The sequence below is a fragment of the Dama dama genome, chromosome 5 (assembly GCF_033118175.1).
Source record: "Dama dama isolate Ldn47 chromosome 5, ASM3311817v1, whole genome shotgun sequence".
Taxonomy (NCBI): domain Eukaryota; kingdom Metazoa; phylum Chordata; class Mammalia; order Artiodactyla; family Cervidae; genus Dama; species Dama dama.
In genome coordinates this window covers 110,255,904-110,266,120 of record NC_083685.1, presented here as the reverse complement: position 1 = coordinate 110,266,120, position 10,217 = coordinate 110,255,904, and positions in this window count along the sequence as shown.

The window sequence follows — 10,217 nt, the reverse complement described above, 5'->3', positions numbered from 1 at the left end:
AGAGACGACCACGTGTGTCACACCCCTCTCGCAGCCCCTGGCCATGGCAGGACAGCCTCCACCGGCTTCCACTTCATAAACCTTCACTTAAACTCTTCTGTGTCCCCCATGTGTCTGACATACCCGTTTTCCTTCTTCCCGACCCCTTTCCTGCCACTGTGGTAGGAAGATAGGTGGCCCGGGCTGTCTTGTGCATACCAGGGCCTGAGGTGAGCACGTGTGACATCGCTGCCAGCTTCCAGGATCTCACTCAGGCTCCCAAAGGGTGGGGAGAGGTAGGTGAAACATGGACAGCTCAAGAAAAGTCTGGAAGAGTCCTTGAATCCAGATGAGCCCCAAGCTACCAGCCCAACCCTGGTGACCTGAAGAATGGCTCATCATTCATCCTGGTTCTGTCTCCAGTCCTGGGGTAACACCCCACCCCCAGCCCTCTCCAGGCCTGCTGCAGCTAGGGATTCGAGATGGGCAGGCCATCACAAGTGGTGACAAGGGCTGCAAGGGCACCCCTTTCCTGCAGAGCCTTGGGAAGGGGCGAGCTGCTGGTTCTGCTCAGGCTATGTGACCCGTGGCAAAGGCTGCCTGGAGGAAGTGAAGAGACCTCCCAATGCATTTGAACCACCCACCATTGAGGAGCCCCTGCCGCCCCTCCCACTGCCCAGCTGCTGTTCCAGAAGGGCCTCCTCTCAGCCCCCTCCCTGGCCACAGACTGAGTCCATGGGAGGTAACGACCTCTACTGCATTTATGTAGCTTATCTTTCCTCCAGGAAGATTTAATAGAGCACTTGACTTTTGCTGATGGGCAGAGCCGCCAGCCCAACAAGAGCAGAAGGGAGGAAGGACAACCACCAAGGCAGGAGTTGGGAAGGGAGGGGTCTTTATACCCATGGGAGAATATCCAGGCATTTTCTCTGCAGCAGGTTCCAGTCTTAAGCCTCCCCCAGTGTCATATTTCTCAATGTTCCATCCCACCCCATCACTTTCTCCTTGTTCTCTCTACACACATACACCATCCCTCCTCACTGACCCCTCCCAGTGTCTCTCTCCATCCTCACCTTTCTCCTCATCATACTGTCAGCAGAGGTTCCTATGCCAGACGCCCAGTGAGGCCAAACAAATCAAAACATTAAAGTTTGGAGCAAAGAAGGGATTTACTGCAGGGCCGTGCAAGGAGATGGGTGCCTCATGCCTTAAAAAGCTCAGAGTGCCCTGAAGGGTCTCAGCAAAGCATTTTTGAAAGCTGGATGAGGCAGGGGGGTCAGGGTATGTAATCAGTTCATGCACAAGTCTCTGATTGGCCGATGGTGAGGGAACAGGGTGATGTCACAAAGGTTAACTTTATCAGTCTTTAGGCTCCAGGAGGTCTGGGACTCTGTGCTTATAGTCATCAAGTAGTTAACGTCTTCCGTCTCGTGGGGGGCTCCCACATCTGTAAACTTAGGAAGTGTACATCAAATACTGTTATCTAGGTACTTCAGAGAGGGGTTAAAGCAGAGATTAGGGAAGAAGGCCTGTCCTGGGAAGGCCCCAGGGTCCCGCTCCATTTCAATACCTTCTCCACCCACCCCCTTTACAGAAAAGCCTTCCCCTTACTTTTGTCCCATTTAATCCCCACTCCCGTCTGTCCCACATGGCTGGACCCACAGCAAAGCCCAGCTGCTGCTGGAGTTGATGGGAAGGGAGGATGGCAGCCCCACGCCCTGTGCCACTGACCTTTACTCAAAACCCAGATTCCCGAGTACCCTGACCCGTGCCTCCACTCCAACTACTGAGCAAACTCCCCAGAGAGCTGAAATACCCTCAGCCCTATCTCATCTGACCAGCTACCTCCCCCATACTCATCTCCCCCAGGAGGCTCAAGCAGCTCACCTCTGCTCTTTTATCTTCATCCTCAACCACACTACTCCCACCCCACTATCTGCCACCTCCTACCCCTGTCCTTAACTCTTACGCCATCCAATAGGCTGAGAGCTTAGAACCAGAGCAAGGCTTGGTGGGGGTGGGGGTTGCTAAAGGCCCCCAGCCTAGAAGTCAGTACCTTGAATTCATTCAGCAATGTCTCCTGGCTGCATGCTTTGCTCATGTGATCCAGGGAAACAGATAAATATAATACTGTTATAATGGAGGTTATAAGTGTCACACAAGGCTAGCACGAAGGGTACAAATAGGAAAGATAAACTTTCCCCCTGGGGAGAATGAAGGCAATGTTACCAAGGTGGTAACAGTTGAGTTAGGTCTTCAAGGATAAGTAGCTTAACAGCAAAGAAGGGGGGAAACCCAACTTTTGCTGCAGGGGGTGGTGTTCTATGTGCTAAGTGCAATGTGAAGAACATTATATATGTTTAATCCCATCTTACAGATTAGAAAACTGAGGCTCAGAAGGTTAACTTGCCCACAAACACCCAGGTACCTGTAAATGGCAGAGGAACAAGATTCCAAACTTGTGCCCATTCCATTTACTGTGCACTCTCAGACAAGCAGATGGATGAATTTTGCATGAAGCACATAGGTATAAAAAGTACCATGTTTAATGTGGCTAAAATATACAGTACCCAAGGTAGTAGGTGAGAGAGGAAGCAAAGGAAAAAGGCAGGACCCAGATCATTAAGAGCCTTGGGTGCTAAGATGAAAATACGAAGGAATGAATACTTCTTGAATGAATGAATGAGTTTGAACTCAGGACCACTGTACAGTTGTGCAAGTTGCATGATGCACAACTGCACATGGCAACCTGCTTGGACTTCCTCCTGTAGGTAATGAGAAGACATCAGAGGCTTTTCAGCCAGGGAGTAACTGACCAGATTTGTAGGAAAAGGAAAAAGGATCTGAGGGTTGGGCAGGAGTGTGTTGGGAAGAGGAAGCTGTGAAGACTTGGAGTTCAGGCCAGGAAAGGGAACGGGGCTGTCATGCCTGAGACAGGCTGGGACAGGCGCCTACTTGATCTGGGCCTGGGGCCTGGGTTCTCTCTGAGCTTGAAAGGACCATGTGAGAAAGAGCAGGACTGAGGTGGGAGGGGAGGGCTTCCCTGCGGTGTTAGTCTGCTCAGACTATCATAAGAAAATATCGTAGACTGGGTGGTTTGAACAAAAGACATTTATTCTCACGCAGTTCTGGAGCCTGGAGGTATGAGATCAGGGTTCCAGCATGGTCGGGTTCTGGTGAGGGCTCTCTTCTTGGCTTGCAGACAGCCACCTTCCTGCTGTGTGCACATGCAGACTTAGTGGATTTTCCTCTTCTTATAAGACTACCAATCCTAACAGATTAGGAGCCCACCCTTTGGCCTCAGTTAATTTCCTCAGTTATCTCCTAAGAGTCCTGTCTCCAAATACAGCCACATTGGTGTCAGGGCTTCAACTGTGGGGACCTAATTTAATCCATAGCACCCGTCCATACAGGTCCCTGCCCCAGCCGTGTTCCCCGTCTGCATAATCCCCTAGTCCTGGCCAGAATGGGGCTCTGAGCCCCTGCAAAGCAGACCCTCTTCTTCCTGAGTCTGTGACCCTGGAGCCAGCCAGGGGCTCATTTTTGTAACTCCGTTTCCTGGAAGGCGTCTCAGCCTTCACCTCTCCCCAGTCGAGTCTTGCCAGGGAGCAAGTTGAGCTTGGCTTGGAGCAGGCCGAGGATGCAGGGAGACCGCCAGGAGGAGGGAAGCAGAAAGAGAGAAAGAGGAGGGGGAGGGAAAGGGCAAATGACACGCACTCCTTCATTCACTGGATCACCAAATACCGTGCTGAGTGCCTACAGGAACCATGCAGAAATAGGGGACCCCAGGTTGACTAGGAGGTTGGGGGAGGCCTGCATATGCCCCAGGAGAGAGGTCCCCTCCTCCACAGCATTCAGAATGGATGACCCATGAATACCAAGATCGGACGTATCCTTTTCCTAGTTCACCCCACTCCTACCTGTGCACAAATGCACACACACAACTTCTCTCTTCTGCATCAAGAAATAGAAGCCTGGTGGTCAGGCAGATCTGGGTGGCAGGTCCCTTCTGCCACTAATTAGCTGCATGATTTAGGGCAAGTCACTTCTCTGGGCATTGATCCTTGGTTTCCTCAATTGTAATATCCCCCTCAAGATTGCCAGAAGAAATATCAACAACCTCAGATGTGCAGATGATACCACTCTAACGGCAGAAAGTGAAAAGGAGCTAGAGTTTCTTGATGGGGGTGAAAGAGAAGAGAGGAAAAGCTGGTTTAAAACTCAACATTCAAAAACCTAAGATCATGGCATCCAGTCCCATCACTTCATGGCAAATAGAAGGGGCGGGGGGGAGAGGGAAACATGATAGATTTTATCTTCTTGGACTCCAAAATCACTGTGGACAGTGACTACAGCCATGAAATTAAAAGATGTTTGCACCTTGGAAGGAAAGCCATGACAAACTTAGACAGTGTATTAAAAAGCAGAGACATCACTTTGCCCACAAAGGTACATCTGTATAGTCAAAGCTATGGTTTTTCCAGAGAGGTGTGAGGTGTTGGACCATAAAGAAGGCTGAACACCAAAAAAATTGTTACTTTTGAATGGTGGTGCTGGAGAAGACTCTTGCAAGTCCTTTGGACTGCAAGGAGATTAAACCAGTCAATCCAAAAGGAAATCAATCCTGAATATTCATTGGAAGGACTGAGGCTGAAGTTGAAGTTCCAATACTTTGGCCACCAGATGCGAAGAGCTGACTCATTGGAAAAGACCTGGATGCTGGGACAGATTGAGGGCAGGAAGAGAAGAGGGCGACTGAGGATGAGATGATTAGATGGCATCACCAACTCAATGGACATGAATTTGAGCAAACTCCAGGAGACAGTGAAGGACAGGGGAGCCTGGCATGCTACAGTCTATGGGATTGCAAAGAGTTAGGCACAACTTAGAGACTGAACAACAAAATACCCCACTCACAAAATGAGAGACACACTGGACATAAATACACTTTGTAGCCTGTGAAGTACCAATGTCCTTTATGAGGAGGCTTACACTCTTATCAGCCTCTTGTTGAGCACCTAATATGTTCTAAGGAACAGGCTGCTGGAACAGGAGGTCCAAGAAGAAAGAGACTCACTTGTTCACCATGATCCCCAGTACCTAAAATAGTGCCTGGCATACATCAGGCCTGCAATATTTGTTAGAAGCTTTGCCATGCATCATCTCATTTAGTCTTGACAGTAACACTTATGAGTACCATAATGGACCCTCTTGATGGATACAGTACTGTGGATTAGTAGATAAAGTCCATCTCCCAGGGTCCAATGTAATAAATTCCCTCCTATGAGGGCTTCCCTCATAGCTCAGTTGGTAAAGAATCTGCCTGCAATGCAGGAGACCTAGGTTCAATTCCTGAGTTGGGAGGATACACTGGAGAAGGAAATGGCAACCCATTCCAGGATTCTTGCCTGGAAAATCCCCAGAGACAGAGGAGCCTGGCAGGCTACACCCCATGGGGTCTCAAGAATCAGACGCAACTGAGTGACTAAACCAGCAATATAATAAATGGCAGAATGTGATTTAAGCCCAAGCAATTTTGACCCAAACCCGCAGTGATGATGAGAATGATGACATCTGGAGTTTATTGAACCAGCGGTCAAGTCCAATCCCTTGCCTCCACCTACCCCAGGTCCCTGCCAAACCCCTCTTCTCCCCATTCCACCCGTCCCTGACCGACGCAGCTCAGGATGCTGCAAAAGTCACCTGTCCCTCTTCCGGCCTGAAAGGTGACATATTTCCCTGTAATCTTCCTTCCAGAATCTTCCACTAGGACCTCCTTCCTTCCTCCCTATTGATAGCCCTTCCCCTTCCTGGAGCCTGAAGTCTCACCTGCCCCCACTGGAAGATGGTGTGAAAAGAACACTGCCCTGAGTTCTAGTCTCTCAGTTACCAGTTCATTTAGGCCTTCAGGCGAGCAAGTCATAGACCCATCTAGGCCTTGGTTTCCCATCTGTGTAATGGGTGAACTGGAGAAGAACTGGAAGCCCGCTCCCAGCTCTGGTCTTCTTGGGAAGGGCCTTTCTCAGCCATCAGGCTGGAGCCATCCCCTCTCCTCTCACCCACATCCCCACACATCCCCCTCTCCCTTCACCCACACGCCCCCATGTACCCCTCACTCCTTACCCACACCCATCTCCCACCCATACCCCTCTCCCCCCACCCACACACATATTCACACCTCTCCACTCCCAGCCACACACCTCACCACCCTACCCACACCTCCACATGTACCCCTCTCCCCCCACAACCCATACCCCCAAGCCCACCCTTCTCCAGCCAGGAGATACTGCCCAGCTCTCCCTGAAGCTTCCTGTGTGGTCTTCCCCACCCCCTACCTCCCATCCTAGAACTTCCGGATCTACCTCTTGGGAACCTCTGGTCTCTCCCAGCTCCTAGCAGGCCTTCCCTCTGCTTTAGGTTGTGCTGACCTCCCTTCCTCTGCCAGTACCCAGGGTCCCCTACAAGGCCACCATCAGCAGCGAACACAACTGGAGGCTGGCCCTTCCCCAGCCTGCAAGGCCAGCTCCCCTCACTCCAGCCCCAAGAAATTTCCCAAGCAGGGGTTTACAAGGTCTGTTTGCATTTTAAAGGCAACTTCCCCCACCCCACCCCACCCCTCAAAAAGAAAACTTTCCGAAACTTTTCAGGTCCGTTTACATTTTAATATAAACCCTAAACCCGTCTGGGCCTGTTGCCTGGGATTTAGGACTCAGCCCTAAATTCAAAATCTCTTTGGGGGAAGCTTTTTGCTTTTACCACGGCCCCTCCCTTAGGACTGGGCCCGCCCAGGGCTTTTATAAGTGGGGGTGGTCACAGACCCTGGGAGCAGGAGTTCCAGGCTGGCCCAGCCTGACCCCTCACAAGGCCGGCGATCAGGCCAGGGTCACCGAACAGTCACATGTCACTTCGAATGAGAAGCCTTGAACTGAGGCTGAGAAATGAAGTTGGGAAACAGTTCAGCCAAAAGCAATTGGACTTTTTTTTTTTTTTCTTATGTTTTTTGGGGGGGAAAAAACCTCTATTGTCCGACTAACCTTCCATGATGCTGGAAAATTGAATTTGTTTCCTGAGCAGTCTGGTCCAATTTCCCCTGGGTGGGGACGAGGACGGGCTCCCCTCCCTGCTGCTTCAACTTAGAAGCTTCTGGCTCTGCTCAAAGACCAGGACCCAGAAGGAAGACAGGGACCCTGAGCCCTGGACCTTCCAGACGGCAGCACTCACAACCCGAAACTCGATCTTCCCTCGGGAAGCTTCCATTCCAAGCCCTGCACGTCAGGGAAGCTTTTCCTGGATCTCAAGTTTCCTTGACCTCACACTCTTAGCACCCTGGGTTTGCTGGACTGCTGTCTTGGCCTGTCCCCCACCCACTGCAGCTCTGTGTCCCCAGCTCCCTGCCTCTGTCTCCAAGCTCTCAGGGTAAGTCCATAGATGTACAGCTGTAAAGTATTTGTGCTGGCCGCCAGGCTGGCGGGAGAGCCATCTGCAGCCGGGTAGGGTAGCTGCCAGGCCTGCAATGACGGGAACCCTGGGCCCCAGCCCTTCCCCCTCCCAACACCCAGAGCAGGAACCTCACTGTCTATCAAGGCCAAGGAGGCCAAAGGTGAGGGGAATGACCTTGGGGCCACTCCAGGAGTCAGGGGACAGACATAGTTGTCCCCTATGTGGCCACCTGCAGCTGAGCCGAGCTTTGGGGGTGGGGATGGAGGAGGAGCTTCATAAGTTCTAGAACTGACCCCCTAAGCCTCAGTGAGAGATTCATCCTCAGCAGGCCACCACCCCACCACTATCCCCTGTGGGTAACAGAAAAGTTCCAGGCCACTAGTCTAGAGAGGAGAGAGAAGGAAAGGCCTGTCTCCCAGCCCCAGTGAGAAGGACCCGGCTCACCTCCCTGTCCCCTTTGCCCATGCCTCCTCTCCCTCCTGAGGAAGGACACTGAGTGAGTGGACTGCTGGGACAGGCCTCCGGCCATAGCAGACCCATCTGGTTCCAATCAGGCAAGTCAGTTCCCAGATCGTCGAGAGCACACAAGGGAGGGAGACCACAGCCTCACAACTGTGCACCCCGGCACCCCCCCCCCCCCCCCCCGCAAAATGCAACCCCACCTCACCTCCCAGAGGGGCCTCACACACAGCCACTGGAAGACTAGGTGAGGCAGGGATTAGGGGGCCTGGGCCTGCCTTTTCTTTTGTCTTTTTAAAATACTTTTTAAAAAATTAATTATTTGACTGCATCAGGTCTTAGTTGTGGCACTCAGGATCAGTAGTAGCCGCACGCAGCCTGTGGGATCTTAGGTCCCCAACCAGGGATCAAAGTCGTGTCCCCTGCATTGAAAGGCAGATTCTTAACCACTGGATCACCAGGAACGTTCCTGGGCCTGCCTTTTCCTACCCAGTAGTCTAACCAATACATCCCAAACCTCTACCCATAATTAGGCGACCAGATCACAGAGGAGAGAAGGGAAACTGCAAGAAGGGGGTTGGAGGGAGGAGAAAGGATTGCAAACACCAGGCAAGGGAGCCCTAGAAACCACCAGGTCCCAGCTGGATCTTATTACAAATGGAGACCAGAGGTCCTGAGAAGGAACGCCAATAGAACCACTAACTGGACTGGGCTCTAAGCCCTATTCAGGCATTCTGCCCACTGGTCCTCACAAGAACTCTATAGATAGGAATCACCATCCCCATTTGACAGATGGGAAAACTGAGGCTCACAGCAGTTGAATGTCTTACCTGCCCAATCTCACCAGGTGGATCAGTGACCAAGTCTGTCTGAGCCAGAGTCTGAGTACCAGGCTACCCTCCATAGAGTCAAGCCTGCCTCAGCAGCCCAAGTCCCAGAATCCCATTTTTCCTTCCCTGCTGTCTCTAGGCTTGGACCAGGTAAGAGCTCAGTTCTGGAGAAATCTGTCCTCCCCAACCAGGGCCTGCACTGTTTCTGGACCCTCAACCACCCAGCTCCAACCTTTGTCTCCAGGACCAGGATGAAAGAATAAAGCAGCCTCCCTGGTCATGGCTTGGTGCCAGAGTTCTCATACTGGCCCTGGATGACCCTGGCACTGGGCCTCAACTTCCCCATCAACAAAATGGACCGAGCTATCTGAAACTGGCTTGGACAGTGATACTGATTCCCCAGCCTCCATTCCTGTCATCCTGAACAAACTGAGAGGCTTCCCCCTTGGCTTGGGTGGTCTTTAGACAGTTCTGACCCCAATTTCAGAATTTAGAGCCAGCAAGGGGGCCAAGACAACGAGGGGACCCAGCCAGCCATGGAAGCTGCTAATCTCCATCTCTCCCTGAGGGGACTTCACTGCTGCCTCCACTGAAAGCAATTTGTCATGCCCTGAATTAAGTGATTCCAACAAGGGTTTAATTTCAGTTTAATGGCTCTGTTTTTATGTGTAATTAAATACCACTGCATGGCAAAAATATGTTGTTTGCACTTTGGAGACTGTGTAAGGGTCCAGGAAGCCAATCCCACTGGGTTTCCACTCCATGGCTCCACCGGCCCCTCCCCTTGCCTTGCCTCGCTGGAGCAGTCCAGGTCATGGAGAAGGAGGTTGGGGGCCTGGAGAAGGGAGGGGGATGGTGAGGGGAGAGGTGGTCCTGGTGGTGCCTGCTCACTCTATTAGAGTATGTTTCTAATTATCTACAACACCCCCACTTCTACTCCCTGACCTCAAGCCTCCCCAGCCTCTGAGACCTCAGACAAAAGGGGGACAGGTTACTCCACAGTGAGCATCTAATTAGACACCACGGTGGCTGGTGTGATGGCTGCTTCCCCGTGCATGAGTGTGTGTGTGTGTGTGTGTGTGTGTGTACGCGCGCGCTCGTATGCCCGTGTGCCTCGAAGTCTGCTCCATTGCCCCTTCTCCACTCATTGTTCCCTCCCCGCCTTGAACATGCTTTCTTCCCATTGACCCTCTCCCCCAACTCACAAAGCACCCCCTTTCCTCCGCCCTTCCCTAGAACAACGCAGTATCCCAACCGCCAGCCTGCCTCCCAGCTCCATCCAACCACACCATCTTGACTTTCTCTTCCGAGGTCGGAGGTCATATTGCCATAGGGGTCTGGAATGCAGAGGGAGTTTCTCTGGCCAGGAATGTTTCAGGGTCATTTGCCACACAGCCATAACCACCGCCCCCACCCGCCGCCACCCTGGAACGGGGGGGCCCTGAACTGGAGCCCCAAGTCCTGCATGCCTCATAACATTCCTGGAGTAACTTGAAGGTGGAATCTGAC